The sequence below is a fragment of the Procambarus clarkii genome, chromosome 3 (assembly GCF_040958095.1).
Source record: "Procambarus clarkii isolate CNS0578487 chromosome 3, FALCON_Pclarkii_2.0, whole genome shotgun sequence".
In the NCBI taxonomy this organism is placed as follows: Eukaryota; Metazoa; Arthropoda; class Malacostraca; order Decapoda; family Cambaridae; genus Procambarus; species Procambarus clarkii.
In genome coordinates, this window is record NC_091152.1 from 44,855,187 (window position 1) to 44,872,452 (window position 17,266).

Consider the following 17,266-nt stretch of genomic DNA (forward strand, 5'->3'; position numbering starts at 1 on the left):
CTGCAGCGAGCACAGATAAACGCCGAAGCGGGTGCGTCTGACAGTGACGCCTCGCTATTCCGAGACCTCACCCCTGACTGTGACTCGCTGTCTTCTGTTGATTAGATACTCCCCTATCCAGTGGAGTACCGTCCCTTGCACTCCTGCCCGCATCTTTAGCTTGTGCACTAGTCTCTTATGTGGTACTGTGTCAAAGGCTTTCTAGCAATCCAGAAATATGCAGTCTGCCCAGCCCTCTCTGTCTTGCCTGATTTGTCTTGCCTGGTCATAGAATTCAATTAATCCTGTGAGTCATGACTTGCCATCCATGATCCCATACTGTTGTTGTGTACAAAGTTCTTTCGTTCCAGATAGGGGCCTGGTAGTTAAGTGGACAGCGCCCGGGATTCTTAATCCTAGGGACCGCGGATTAATCCCTGGCGATGGTGGTAACAAAAAGGGCAGAGTTTCTTTCACCCTGATGCGTTTGTTCACCAAACATTAAATAGGTACCTGGGAGTTAGACAGCTGTTACAGGCTGCTTCCTGGGGACGTATGTGTGTGTGTGTGTGTGTGAAAAAAAACAGTTGATTGATTAACAGTTCAGAGGCGCACCGAAAGAGCCAGAGCTCGTCCACAACAAGCACAACAAGGTGAATACAACTACGTAAATACTAGTTTTTTCGCACAATCTTCTCCATCACCTTTCATTGTATGCAGGTTAGGGACACTGGCCTGTAGTTCAGTGTCTCCTACCTATCACCCTTCTTGTAAATTGGGACTACGTTGGCCGTCTTCAAAATTCTTGGCAGTTCACCTGTTACCAGTGACTTGTTGTACACCATGGAGAGTGGCAGGCACAGAGCTTCTGCTCCTTCCTTTAGTATCCATGGTGAGATTCCATCCGGGCCTAGAGCTTTTGTCACATTCAAATCTAGGAGTTGCTTCCTCACCTCCCCACTGGTAATCACAAACTGCTCTAGTGGTGTCTGGTTAGATATTCCCTCTCGTGTCTCTGGGACTTCTCCTTGCTCTACTGTGAAGACCTCCTGGAATTTCTAATTGAGTTCTTCACACACTTCCTTTTCGTTAAATCTGAATCTGTCTGTCCTAATCCTCAGTTTCATTACCTGTTCGTTCACTATTGTTTTTCTCCTGATGCAGCAATTTCTTGAGCTCCTTCCCTAAGTTCACTTACCTTGCTTGTGATCATAGCTATGTTTGAGTACATTACCATGAAGCTGACTCTTTTCTGTCCACCCTCAGTTTCCGTTGATCCCACTGGAGTTGGGGGACAAGGGGTGTCTGGGGGTGGACCTAGGAAGGAGGACCTGGGGGACCTGGGGTGAGGGGGGGAGGATCTGGTACAGGGGGGGCAGGGATTGTCTAGGGTGGTGTGGCTGACAGGGTCTGATGTTGGGTTCAATTAGGGCATGGAATGGGGAAGTAGGGGGGTATGTGGTGGAGGGGAGGAAGGGGTTGGGAAATGCAGGGGAGTCTAGGCGTGAGGGGGGGGGCCAGGGAGATCAGTGGTTGGGGAGTGAATTTGTGAGTTGGTTAACAAGGTCTCCGCGGATTCTGGGGCGAGGGGGTTGAGGGTCAAGGAAAGTGGGGACAGGGAGGGTATGGGGTGAGGGAGGGGGGGGACAGGGAGAGTATGGGGTGAGGGAGGGGGGGGGGGAAGAAGGGTATAGGGAGAGGGGAGAGGGAGGGTTGAATGAGCATTTTAATGAAGACAGGGAGAGGTCAGGGTAAGGGGGGGGGGGATTCTATAGAGAGGAAGATGGGGGTGTTGTCCTCTCCTCTGGGGTTGCTGGGGTGTTGGTTGGGGGTTCCCCACTCCCCCCTCAGGTGTGTACTCACCTAGTTGTACTCACCTAGTTTTGCTTGCAGGGGTTGAGATTTAGCTCTTTGGTCCCGCCTCTCAACTGTCAATCAACTGGTGTACAGGTTCCTGAGCCTACTGGTCTCTATCATATCTACATTTAAAACTGTGTATGGAGTCAGCCTCCACCACATCACTGCCTAATGCATTCCACCTGTTAACTACTCTGACACTGAAAGTTCTTTCTAATGTCCCTGTGGCTCATGTGGGTACTCAGTTTCCACCTGTGTCCCCTTGTTCGCATACCCCTAATGATGAATAGTTTGTCATTGTCTACCCTGTTAATTCCCCTGAGGATTTTGTAGGTAGTGATCATGTCTCCCCTCACTCTTCTGTCTTCCAGTGTCGGGTGGTGCATTTCCCGCAGCTTTTCTTCGTAACTCATGCCTCTTAGTTCTGGGACTAGTCTAGTGGCATACCTCTGAACTTTTTCCAGCTTCGTCTTGTGCTTGACAAGGTACGGGCTCCATGCTGGGGCCGCATACTCCAGAATTGGTCTTACGTATGTGTACACCACATACGTAAGACCAATTCTGGAGTGTGTGTGTGTGTGTGTGTGTGTGTGTGTGTGTGTGTGTGTGTGTGTGTGTGTGTGTGTGTGTGTGTGTGTGTGTGTGTGTGTGTGTGTGTGTGTGTGTGTGTGTACTCACCTATTCGTGTCTGCAGGAACGAGCATTTACTCTTGGATCCCGCCTTTCGAGCATCGGATGTTTACAGCAGTGACTCCGGTCTTATTTCCCTATCATACCTAGTTTTAAAATTATGAATAGAATTTGCTTCCACAACCTGCTACTTCAGTGCATTCCATTTTTCCACTATCACGCTAAAAGAAAACTTCCTAACATCTCTGTGACTCATCTGAATATGCAGCTTCCACCCATGTCTCCTTGTTCTGTTACTATTCCGTGTGAACATTTCGTCTATGTTCACTCTGTCAATTCCCCCGAGTATTTTATATTTTATATATTCCTAACATATCCCCCCTCTCCCTTCTCTTTTCTAGTGTCGTAAGGCTTAGTTCCTTCAGGCGCTCTTCATACCCCCATCCCTCGTAACGCTGGGACAAGTCTCGTTGCAAACTTCTGAACCTTTTCCAGTTTCCTTATGTGTTTCTTCAGATGGGGACTCCATGATGAGGCGGAATACTCTAAGACTGGCCTCACGTAGGCAGTGTAAAGCGCCCTAAATGCCTCCTTACTTAGGCTTCTGAATGATGTTCTCGTTCTCACTTTTGCCAGTGTAGAGTACGCTGCTGTCGTTATAATATTTATATGTGACTCAGGAGATAGATTAGGTGTTACGTCCACACCCAGGTCTTTCTCGCGTCGTCACAGGTAGGCTGTTCCCCTTCATTGTGTACTGTCCCTTTGGTCTCCTATCTCCTAGTCCCATTTCCATAACTTTACGTTTGCTCATGTTGAACTCCAGTAGCCATTTCTCTGACCATCTTTGCAACCTGCTAAAGTCCTATTGGAGGATCCTACAATCCTCATCTGTCACAACTCTTCTTATCAACTTTACGTCATCCGCGAACATCGGCCTGTAGGATTCTACTTCTGTAAACATGTCGTCAACATATATTAGAAATATAATTGGTCCCAGCACCGATCCTTGAGGTACTCCACTCGTTACTGTTTGCCAGTCAGACTTCTCGTCCCTTACCGTAACTCTTTGGCTCCTTCCTGTTAGGTAGTTCTTTATCCATACTAGGGCCTTTCCTCCCACCCCCGCCTTCCTCTTGAGTTTGAATAGCAGCATTATGTGCAGTACTGTATCAAAGGCTTTCTGGCAGTCTAAAAATATGCAGTCTGCCCAACCATCTCTGTCCTGTCATATCCTTGTTATTTTATCATAGAATTCTAAAAGGTTTGTTAGGCATGATTTCCCTTTCCAGAACCCATGTTGAAGTTTGTTTACAAACCTAACGTTCTCCAGGTGTGCAACCAGTCTTAGCCTAATTATCCTTTCAAGTATTTTACAGGGGATGCTTGTCAATGATACAGGTCTATAGTTAAGTGCCTCCTCCGTATCACCTTTCTTGAAAATCGATACAACCTTTGCCTTCTTCCAGCAACTGGGCAATTCTCCCGACATAAGTGATTCATTAAAGATCATTGCCAGAAGCACGCTGAGGGCCTGCACTGCCTCTTTTAGTATCCACGGTGATACTTTGTCTGGTCCAACCGCCTTAGTTGCATCCAGTGTTGTCAACTGTTTCATTACATCCTCTGCTGTCACCTCTATATCTGATATTCTTTCATCTAGGGTAATCTCTTCTAACAATGGGAGCTGCTCAGGCTCGGTTGTGAACACTCCATGGAAACTTGCATTTAGTGACTCGCAGATTTCCTTGTCACTTTTTGTATATGCCCCTTCTGTCTTCCTTAGTCTTGTCACTTGGTTGATCACCTACATTTTTCTCCTTATATGGCTGTGTAATAATTTAGGTTGTTTTTTCGCTTTGATCGCAATATCGTTCGCATAATTTCTTTCTGATGCTGTTCTTATGTTAATGTAATCGTTCCTAGCTCTGTTGTATCTGATCCTGTTGTCCTCTGTCCTTTGTCTTCTGTACTTCCTCCACTCCCGCCTGCTGGCCATTTTTGCTTCCTGACGCTGTCTATTAAACCATGGGTTATTATATTCCCTCTTACTTTTCCCTTTACTGTTGGTATAAATCTCTCTTCGGCCTCCTGACATTTCCGTATGTCTAGGTCCATCATATCTTGGACTGTTTTTCCTCTAATTTCTTCCTCTCACTGCACTTCTCCCAGATAGTTCCTTTTCCTCCTGTAGTCCCCTTTCCTGTAGTCAACTCTCTTTTCCCCGTCCTCTTGTCCCTTGGTCGCAGGTTTGAATTCCATCATGTAGTCAAAGACTAGAACACAATGGTCGCTGGCCCCTAGAGGTATTTCACGTTCCAAATTCTCGATGTTTTCTACGTTCTGGGTGAAAATCTGGTCTAGTTGGCTCGGTGGATCTCCTCCTATTTCCCTTGTGTCTTCCTTCACATGTTGTGTTAGGAAATTCCTGTCTATAACATCGACTAACTTAGCTCCCCACGTTTCTTCCCCTCCATGGGGATTCCTTGATTCCCAGTTTATCTCACCATGATTTAGGTCCCCCATGACCAGCAATTTCGCTCTCATTCTGTGAGCTAATGTTGCTGCCTTCTGCAGTTCATTCAACCATGCCCTGTTATTGTCATCATACTCTTGCCTGGGTCTTCTACTATTTGGTGGGTAATTGTAGATTACCAAAATCATAATCTTCCTCCCATCTGCTGTCAGAGTTCCATGTATGGAGCTTGTGCTCTCATTGGTTCCCCGATTTCACAAGTCTTCAAATTTCCATTTCTTCTTTATTAGGAGTGCCACTCCTCCTCCCTGTCTCTGTGTCCTCTCCTTTTCTTATCACCTGGTACCCCTCTGGAAAGATTACATCCGAGATCATGCCATTTATTTTAGTTTCCACTATTGTAAATATGTCCGGATCTGCCTCACTAACTCTTTTATCTCTTCTGCTCTATTAAATACCCCATCAGCATTTGTGTACCAAACCTTGAGACTCTTCTTGGAAACTCTGGTGTCAGAGCTCACTCTCTCTTGGGGTCTGGAGGGGTGTCTGGGGGTGAATGGGGGCTGGGGGGATCCGGGGAGTGAATGGGGTCTGGATGGGTGCCTGGGGGTGGCGAGTGGGGGCTGGGTATCTAGGAAAGCAGGTTGGAAGGTCTGGGGTAGTAAGGTTTTGGTAGGTAGGTCTGGAATAAGAAAGGCGTACTGGGTCCGAAAATTAGGGAGGGTCTGAGAGGCACAGGGGTGGGGGTTGAGAGGTAGCGTGAGGATGAGTCAGATAGAGGTTGAAAGGTTGGGGGGGAGAAGGGTAGACGGGGGTTGGGGGGGAAGAGGGGAGGTTGGAGCATGGATAGTGAGAGTGGCAGATAGGTTGTATTAGTCAGGGGGAACTCAGGTATATGTGTGGCATTGGGGCAGAAGTAGGGGAAAGTTGAAATGGAGGAGATTGGGGGTTTCCCCCGTCCCCCACTGGGGGTCCATGTGACCCCCTCTCCTTGCGAAGGGGGTCACATGGAAGAAGGGGGGGGGGGAAAGGAGGGGTGAGGCCTGGCCGGGTTTTGGGGGTTGAGGGGTGAGGGTTGGGCGGGTTTTGGGGGTTGAGGGGATCCTTGGAATGTGGGACGAAGCAGATGGATTTTGAGTGCATTGGGGTCAGAGGGGACAGGGGAGTTGTTGGGGAGATAAGCAGGGGGATGGGAAGGCAGGTTTGGGGAGTGGGAAGCAGTTGTGGGCTGAGTAGCAAGAGTGGTGTGGGTAACTACGCTCACATAGGAGGAGTTGTGTCGTGCCGTGTGTACACACCTAATTGTGCTTGCGGGGGTTGAGCTTTGGCTCTTTGGTCCCGCCTCTCAACCTTCAATCTACTGGTGTACAGAATTCTGAGCTCCTTAAGCTCCATCATATCTACATTTGAAACTGTGTATGGAGTCAGTCTCCACCACATCACTTCCTTGTGTATTCCATTTACTAACTACTCTAACGCTGAAAAAAGTTTTTATTAATGTCTCTGTGGTTTAATGGGTACTCAGCTTCCACCTGTGTCCCCTTGTGCGTGTACCACCTGTGTTAAATTATCTATCCTTATCTACCCTGTCAATTCCCCTGAGAATTTTATCTGGTGTTCATGTCTCCTCGAGCTCTTCTGTCTTCCAGCGACGTAAGGTGCCGTTCCCTCAGCCTTTCCTCGTAACTCATGTCACTTAGTTCTAGGACTAGCCTAGTGGCATGCCTCTGAGCTTTTCCCAGCTTCGTCTTGTGCTTGACAAGGTACTGGCTCAATGCTGAGGCCGCATATCCCAGGATTGACCTTACATATGTGGTATACAAGGTTCTGAATGATTTCTTACACAGGTTTCTGAAAGCAGTTCTTATGTTAGGCAACCTCGCATACGCTGCTGATGTTATTCTTTTGATGTGGGCTTCAGGAGACAGGTTTGAGGTGATATCAACTCCTAAGTCTTTCTTTCAGGAACAGTTTAGGTCCAAGAACTAATCCCTGTAGGACTACACTGGTGACGCCTCGCCACTCTGAGACCTCACCCCTCACAGTGACTCGCTGTCTTCTGTTGCTTAGATACTCCCTTATCCAGTGGAGAACCTTCCCTTTCACTCCTACTTGCATCTCCAGTTTGTGCACTAGTCTCTTATGTGGTACTGTGTCATAGGTTGTCTGGCAATTCAAAAATATGAAGTCTGCCCACCCCTCTCTTGCTTGCCTGATTTTTGTTGCCTGGTCATAGAATTCAATCAAATCTTTGAGGAATGATCTGCCATCCCTGAACCCATGTTGATGCTGTGTTACAAAGTTCTTCCGCTCCAGATGTTCCACTCGCTTTTTTCGCACAATCTTCTCCATCAGCTTGCATGGTATACAGGTCAGGGACACTGGCCTGTAGTTCAATACTTCCTGTCTATCACCCTTCTTGTATATCGGGACTACATTAGCCGTCTTCCATATCTACAAGGCAAATCACACATAATCTACTGTGTGTGTTTATAAACTGTTTATAAGCTTGTTTATTATTTCCTCCCCTAAATCTCTCTTGCCCTTTCTTCACAACACCACAAAATACTTTTTGTTTCCCTCTATATTATTTCCAAATATTCATCCTAAATAAAAACTAAAAATGAAATTAATAATCTAATCAATTTCGGTGGCAGAAAAGCTTTTCATTTCGCGTGAAATTTCCTCGCATGCGATTCCGTTGTGTTGTGATGGAGTCCATGAGGCGGGTGTTGTGTGGGGGAGGAGAAAGGAGTATTGGGAGACGCCGCCACCACGAGTCGTATCACAGCTGTGAAGGACACCCAATATCCTGCGGGAATGGGGTTAGCCAGACCTTGTTTAAGGCGGTAATCATGACACATCAGGATTTGGATCGTGATACGATGAGTATATTGCAGCCTCAGTTCTCTCTAGCTTTGTGGGAACCAACCTGTGTGATTTATATGAATTTATATTTACCTTAATTTATATACTTCGATAGCAATTTGTATGATGTTAAGTGGACTGTATTTCTGCAATAATCTCATAAATCGATCCTCTACACATTAGGGGGGGGGGTTAAATTGAATTTATATATATGCAGCCAATCAAACTACAGTATTAGACTACATACATTGAAGAGGTTCCTTATCTTATTGTACAGCAGGCTTTAGTCCACCAGGTATAACTAGGATGTAGACACCAAATTATCCTCTTTGAGGTAGCTTCCATCACCCAGTAACTGGTACACAAAGCATGCTTCCTCGTCTTGACCTGTCAAAAGGGCGCTAGCTGTGAAGCCAGAATCCTAATATATGACAGCTATATCAGAGAAAACACTGTACAAGGAACCATAAAGACCTAGGCTTAATTACCTTGTTTGAGTCGATCATTTGTGATCTAACCGGCAAACCCAATATCTACTGACATTAATGGCCATAAATGAAAGATAAACGGGTTTCGGAAAGACACTTCCCTTGAGATTGATGACAGCGTGTTGATGATGGCAGATCACTACTCTGATCATCCATAACACTTCGTCCAAGAGAATTTATAGGAGCCGTAATTCGCTCCACGACTCTGTGGTCTTAAACAATAACAATGGCTGACCACTCCCTCACAACTGACGCTACTGGCCTACATTGTCCAGATGACAGTAAGTGATAGAAGGGTCACATTTATTCTATTTTAATTCTGATAATTAAGTTAATTTATATGAGATGTTTTTATGATGGTAAAGTCCAAAGACTAATGTATTTAAGAATAATTCCCACCATAATAAGTGGTGAATTTATAATAGTATGTGGTAATGATATCCCGTTTTCTATAGACGGAAATTCCACTACAAGTTACATTTTCTATGGGTTAACTTGTTTATACAACACAGCAATATTATCTGCCTGTATGATATTATTAAATGGTGTCGGATTTTCCGACAAGCTTATTTTCTCTTCAAGTTAGATCAAGAGAATTTCATAGGGCAAAAATATTACTTGAGACGTCCGTCTATCAGACTAATAAGAGACAAGAAGGAGAACTCTGCTACTTGACGAATAAGAGAAACTTTGCTCTCATCGCTGGTGAATCGTAATCGACAAAAATGTGCCTATGAAAAACATCCACTAGCTGAAAAGGTAAAAAAACAAAACCTAATTTTAAGGCAGGTCTTGGGAGCTGGCGCTCGACCCTTGAACTAAAATCTGGTTATTACACAATTTGATGAATACGATGAAAAGGATATATAATTTGACATCTGTTGCGATAGACTGTTATAACACCGGTGGCCCAGGAGTTAAATTCAACCTAACGAACACTAGGTAATCAAGCACACTAAGCCAGCACGCACTCTTGCATAATCAATGCTAAGCCAGCACGCACTCTTGCGTAATCAATGCTAAGCCAGCACGCACTCTTGCGTAATCAATGCTAAGCCAGCACGCACTCTTGCGTAATCAATGCTAAGCCAGCACGCACTCTTGCGTAATCAATGCTAAGCCTTCTGGTCCCAACATTGTCAGACAGGCAACGCTTCTCGTGCTGTGGTGGCTAGTACCGTCCCATTGACAGGCACTCAGGGGATTACTTGCTAGAATTCCTTTTAATTATTTCGAATAGAACCCCGCGCTCAAGTGAGTATGACTCTACCGTTGAAACACATCTTGGCGGAGAAGCACATATAGGAAAAACACATGTAGAGGAACATCTTCATCCTCCCACACCACTGGTCCAACATCTTCATCCTCCCACACCACTGGTCCAACATCTTCATCCTCCCACACCACTGGTCCAGCATCTTCATCCTCCCACACCACTGGTCCAGCATCTTCATCCTCCCACACCACTGGTCCAGCATCTTCATCCTCCAACACCACTGGTCCAGCATCTTCATCCCTCCCACACCACTGGTCCAACATCTTCATCCCTCCCACACCACTGGTCCAGCATCTTCATCCTCCCACACCACTGGTCCAGCATCTTCATCCCTCCCACACCACTGGTCCAGCATCTTCATCCCTCCCACACCACTGGTCCAGCATCTTCATCCTCCCACACCACTGGTCCAGCATCTTCATCCTCCCACACCACTGGTCCAGCATCTTCATCCTCCAACACCACTGGTCCAGCATCTTCATCCTCCCACACCACTGGTCCAGCATCTTCATCCTCCCACACCACTGGTCCAGCATCTTCATCCCTCCCACACCACTGGTCCAGCATCTTCATCCTCCCACACCACTGGTCCAGCATCTTCATCCTCCAACACCACTGGTCCAGCATCTTCATCCCTCCCACACCACTGGTCCAGCATCTTCATCCTCCCACACCACTGGTCCAGCATCTTCATCCTTCCACACCACTGGTCCAGCATCTTCATCCTCCCACACCACTGGTCCAGCATCTTCATCCCTCCCACACCACTGGTCCAGCATCTTCATCCTCCCACACCACTGGTCCAGCATCTTCATCCCTCCTACACCACTGGTCCAGCATCTTCATCCCTCCCACACCACTGGTCCAGCATCTTCATCCCTCCCACACCACTGGTCCAGCATCTTCATCCCTCCCACACCACTGGTCCAGCATCTTCATCCTCCCACACCACTGGTCCAGCATCTTCATCCCTCCCACACCACTGGTCCAACATCTTCAACTCTCCAACACCACTGGTCCAGCATCTTCAACCCTCCCACACCACTGGTCCAGCATCTTCATCCTCCCACACCACTGGTCCAGCATCTTCAACCCTCCAACACCACTGGTCCAGCATCTTCATCCTCCCACACCACTGGTACAGCATCTTCAACCCTCCAACACCACTGGTCCAGCATCTTCAACCCTCCAACACCACTGGTCCAGCATCTTCATCCTCCCACACCACTGGTCCAGCATCTTCATCCTCCCACACCACTGGTCCAGCATATTCATCCTCCAACACCACTGGTCCAGCATCTTCAACCCTCCAACACCACTGGTCCAGCATCTTCAACCCTCCAACACCACTGGTCCAGCATCTTCATCCTCCCACACCACTGGTCCAACATCTTCATCCCTCCCGCCGCATAACTGGCCGACCCCTCACAGTGTTCAAGAGAGAACTGGATAAGCACCTCCAAAGGATACCTGATCAACCAGGCTGTGACTCATACGTCAGGCTGCGAGCAGCCGAGTCCAACAGCCTGGTTTATCAGTCCAGCAACCCGGAGGCCTAGTCGACGACCGGGCCGCGGGGACGCTAAGCCCCGGAAGCACCTCAAGGTAACCTCAAGGTAACTTCCAACACCTCTGGTCCAACATCTTCATCCCTCCCACACAACTGGTCCAGTTTACTCCATCACAAATACTTCCGTGAATTTTAATGCCATGAAAATTCGAATGTTGCTTGGCCAGCTGCTGACCATTCTTGTCCACAGTGTTGGTCAGTGAGTGAGCTGCTCACACACAGTGTGTCTGGAGCAAGGAGGAGGCCGCCGCTCTTGGCCAGCTGCTGACCATTCTTGTCCACACTGTTGGTCAGTGAGTGAGCTGCTCACACACAGTGTGTCTGGAGCAAGGAGGAGGCCGCCGCTCTTGGCCAGCTGCTGACCATTCTTGTCCACAGTGTTGGTCAGTGAGTGAGCTGCTCACACACAGTGTGTCTGGAGCAAGGAGGAGGCCGCCGCTCTTGGCCAGCTGCTGACCATTCTTGTCCACAGTGTTGGTCAGTGAGTGACCTGCTCACACACAGTGTGTCTGGAGCAAGGAGGAGGCCGCCGCTCTTGGCCAGCTGCTGACCATTCTTGTCCACAGTGTTGGTCAGTGAGTGACCTGCTCACACACAGTGTGTCTGGAGCAAGGAGGAGGCCGCCGCTCTTGGCCAGCTGCTGACCATTCTTGTCCACAGTGTTGGTCAGTGAGTGAGCTGCTCACACACAGTGTGTCTGGAGCAAGGAGGAGGCCGCCGCTCTTAGCCAGCTGCTGACCATTCTTGTCCACAGTGTTGGTCAGTGAGTGAGCTGCTCACACACAGTGTGTCTGGAGCAGGGAGGAGGCCGCCGCTCTTGGCCAGCTGCTGACCATTCTTGCCCACAGTGTTGGTCAGTGAGTGAGCTGCTCACACACAGTGTGTCTGGAGCAAGGAGGAGGCCGCCGCTCTTGGCCAGCTGCTGACCATTCTTGTCCACAGTGTTGGTCAGTGAGTGAGCTGCTCACACACAGTGTGTCTGGAGCAAGGAGGAGGCCGCCGCTCTTGGCCAGCTGCTGACCATTCTTGTCCACAGTGTTGGTCAGTGAGTGAGCTGCTCACACACAGTGTGTCTGGAGCAAGGAGGAGGCCGCCGTCGCGCTCATTCACTTTAACATTCCAAAGCCATTTGGTGCAACAAACTGCCGGACTGTGTCTTCTGCCACCCTGGAATTACGTCTCTTCCCAAGAATGTGTTGAGAGATCGTTGGAAAAATGGTTAAAATGTCGTGTAGTTGTATATGTTTGACCACGGGGTCTACTGTGTATATTTCTCTTTTCTAAATATTTTATATTTTATATATATATATATATATGCGAACAAGCCTGAATGGTCCCCAGGACAATATGCAACTGAAAACTCACACCCCAGAAGTGACTCGAACCCATACTCCCAGATGCCACGCAACTGGTATGTACAAGACGCCTTAATCCACTTGACCATCACGACCGGACATAATGAGGTGATAGCCGAGGCTATTTGAACCACCCCACCGCCGGCACTCGGATAGTAATCTTGGGCATAGCATTTTACCAAATCACCTCATTCTTTGGGGCACACGTGAGGAACACAAATGCGAACAAGCCTGAATGGTCCCCAGGACAATATGCAACTGAAAACTCCACTTGACCATCACGACCGGACATAATGAGGTGATAGCCGAGGCTATTTGAACCACCCCACCGCCGGCACTCGGATAGTAATCTTGGGCATAGCATTTTACCAAATCACCTCATTCTTTGGGGCACACGTGAGGAACACAAATGCGAACAAGCCTGAATGGTCCCCAGGACAATATGCAACTGAAAACTCACACCCCAGAAGTGACTCGAACCCATACTCCCAGATGCCACGCAACTGGTATGTACAAGACGCCTTAATCCACTTGACCATCACGACCGGACATAATGAGGTGATAGCCGAGGCTATTTGAACCACCCCACCGCCGGCACTCGGATAGTAATCTTGGGCATAGCATTTTACCAAATCACCTCATTCTTTGGGGCACACGTGAGGAACACAAATGCGAACAAGCCTGAATGGTCCCCAGGACAATATGCAACTGAAAACTCACACCCCAGAAGTGACTCGAACCCATACTCCCAGATGCCACGCAACTGGTATGTACAAGACGCCTTAATCCACTTGACCATCACCACCGGACATAATGAGGTGATAGCCGAGGCTATTTGAACCACCCCACCGCCGGCACTCGGATAGTAATCTTGGGCATAGCATTTTACCAAATCACCTCATTCTTTGGGGCACACGTGAGGAACACAAATGCGAACAAGCCTGAATGGTCCCCAGGACAATATGCAACTGAAAACTCACACCCCAGAAGTGACTCGAACCCATACTCCCAGATGCCACGCAACTGGTATGTACAAGACGCCTTAATCCACTTGACCATCACGACCGGACATAATGAGGTGATAGCCGAGGCTATTTGAACCACCCCACCGCCGGCACTCGGATAGTAATCTTGGGCATAGCATTTTACCAAATCACCTCATTCTTTGGGGCACACGTGAGGAACACAAATGCGAACAAGCCTGAATGGTCCCCAGGACAATATGCAACTGAAAACTCACACCCCAGAAGTGACTCGAACCCATACTCCCAGATGCCACGCAACTGGTATGTACAAGACGCCTTAATCCACTTGACCATCACGACCGGACATAATGAGGTGATAGCCGAGGCTATTTGAACCACCCCACCGCCGGCACTCGGATAGTAATCTTGGGCATAGCATTTTACCAAATCACCTCATTCTTTGGGGCACACGTGAGGAACACAAATGCGAACAAGCCTGAATGGTCCCCAGGACAATATGCAACTGAAAACTCACACCCCAGAAGTGACTCGAACCCATACTCCCAGATGCCACGCAACTGGTATGTACAAGACGCCTTAATCCACTTGACCATCACGACCGGACATAATGAGGTGATAGCCGAGGCTATTTGAACCACCCCACCGCCGGCACTCGGATAGTAATCTTGGGCATAGCATTTTACCAAATCACCTCATTCTTTGGGGCACACGTGAGGAACACAAATGCGAACAAGCCTGAATGGTCCCCAGGACAATATGCAACTGAAAACTCACACCCCAGAAGTGACTCGAACCCATACTCCCAGATGCCACGCAACTGGTATGTACAAGACGCCTTAATCCACTTGACCATCACGACCGGACATAATGAGGTGATAGCCGAGGCTATTTGAACCACCCCACCGCCGGCACTCGGATAGTAATCTTGGGCATAGCATTTTACCAAATCACCTCATTCTTTGGGGCACACGTGAGGAACACAAATGCGAACAAGCCTGAATGGTCCCCAGGACAATATGCAACTGAAAACTCACACCCCAGAAGTGACTCGAACCCATACTCCCAGATGCCACGCAACTGGTATGTACAAGACGCCTTAATCCACTTGACCATCACGACCGGACATAATGAGGTGATAGCCGAGGCTATTTGAACCACCCCACCGCCGGCACTCGGATAGTAATCTTGGGCATAGCATTTTACCAAATCACCTCATTCTTTGGGGCACACGTGAGGAACACAAATGCGAACAAGCCTGAATGGTCCCCAGGACAATATGCAACTGAAAACTCACACCCCAGAAGTGACTCGAACCCATACTCCCAGATGCCACGCAACTGGTATGTACAAGACGCCTTAATCCACTTGACCATCACGACCGGACATAATGAGGTGATAGCCGAGGCTATTTGAACCACCCCACCGCCGGCACTCGGATAGTAATCTTGGGCATAGCATTTTACCAAATCACCTCATTCTTTGGGGCACACGTGAGGAACACAAATGCGAACAAGCCTGAATGGTCCCCAGGACAATATGCAACTGAAAACTCACACCCCAGAAGTGACTCGAACCCATACTCCCAGATGCCACGCAACTGGTATGTACAAGACGCCTTAATCCACTTGACCATCACGACCGGACATAATGAGGTGATAGCCGAGGCTATTTGAACCACCCCACCGCCGGCACTCGGATAGTAATCTTGGGCATAGCATTTTACCAAATCACCTCATTCTTTGGGGCACACGTGAGGAACACAAATGCGAACAAGCCTGAATGGTCCCCAGGACAATATGCTGTAACACTGTAAAAGTGTTTGGGTTAGTTTATTTAAAATATATATAGAGTACACGAGTCACAGACAAGGATCTGAGAGGCGCCAGTTGTCTGCCTGAGATCTCACACCTCTAACCGTTAATGACCCCAAGTGACCTGAGGTCAGATCATGATAATTTCACCTTGCTTCCGCTAAGCGTATAATTGGAGCCGGGTAGCCTTCAAACATGCCGACGTTTAAGGAGTGGCTTGGTAGTGCCGGAGGCTATCTATTTGTGGGCGGAGTTAGCTACTAGGTTCCCCAATAAATACTCGAAGAACTATCGAGCATGAAGCATTGACAGACAGAACAGCATCAAGAGAAGAGCAGACGAGAGCAGAGACGACGTCCCTAGCAGGGAGGCTGTCGGCCGGCAAGGGCGGGAGTCTCTGTCAACTACAGACCCCCCCCCCCCTCTCTATTCAACTTAGACTCAGTCCTCGGTGAGTGAACATTAAGGTGACTTGTCGTGTTTTACAAGTGTTGTGTGACGATCAGGGGCAGTCAAGTTGTAGGGTTCTCGAATTCTTGGATGATGACTCACTTTGAATATTAATCGTTAACATTTTACTTGGATTGCTTATATTATGATACTTCATGGGAAATATAATTATGAATTTATTATTTAAATTGTGTTTAACTTTGTTCCCTAGAGATTTTGAGTTGAGGTGAGAAAGCCTCTGTGGTTACTGGTTTCATGATATTAACGAGTACATGTTTGGAGCTGATACATGGTACAGAGGGAACATACTAATAATGAACTCATGATAACATCTTTTGAGAATTTTGTGATACAGGCAAGTTCCATTCCTTGTCTTGTATGTAATGATCATGAATGGATGGTGGCAGCATTTCGTCTTCTACTTTCTACTTCTACTATCTACTCTTCTACTTCTACCTATCTACACCTCTCCCTCCACCCCTCTCTAAACTCTCACTTTCAACTAATGACCCTCCTCGCTCCTCCCACCTCTCTCCCTCTCACCCCAAACCCTCACTAATTACTTCACTATTCATTTCTTTCCTTTCGTTTTCTCTTATACGTTGGTGGCAATGATTCTGTATTCTAGAGTTCTCTCTGGAGTTTCGGGTAACTGATCAAGTCTCGGCGCCTTGTAGTCTTAGCACCTAGGTAGTCAAATACCTAGGTTACAAGGTGTTGAACGAGAGAGGTTGCCTTTGGAACTCTGGGAGTGCTCTAGAATAGTTAGCTAACTGGGGACGGGATAACGGACTAGAGAGAGCTGTTTCCCCCGGCCTCGTTAGTTAACTGGGGGGTGGAATAATGGACAAGATAGAGCTATTTCCCCCACCCCCCGTTACAATGTTGGCAGCGGTGTTGAACAATGTTGTAGGTAGTTGGTGTTCTTTTAACATTGTTCAGTCCCACGTGTCTTTTGCCGCTCAGGCGCTATCAGGGAGATCTTGACAGGTGTTTTACTTTCGCGATTTAGCGAGTTTTTTTCAGGCTTGGAGATAGTGATTCTCTGGTGTTGTGTTTAGTGATTTTGTGAGTTTTGTGTAGTTCAGGGAATGTTCACCAGAACTTGCGTGTGTAGTGATTTATGTTAGTAATAAGATTTGGCGATTTGGGAACTTAGCGGTGTTGGTAGTGCAGGTCAGCTGAGTGTGACAGGTGACCTCGCATGTCCCACGGGGACACCCAGCCACCGCTGGTCTCCAGGTCAGTGGGGAGTGGCAGGTGTAGTTTTTAAATAGTTTAAGTAGTGGTTCTGCTCAGATTATTGCGATCGACTGTTTTACTCCATTTGAACGCAATAACCCGAGGTGTACTGGTATTGTACAGCATGCTAGGGGGAGCCTTAGTATGTCAGTAGACTTCACGTTGGGGACGCTCGACGTTAGATAGTCTGGTCACAGGGGTGGCAACAGTTTGGAGTTGTTGACCGGCGGAGATGCTAGGGAAACACTCTGGGTCACGTAGGTGGCTGTAGGTTAAGG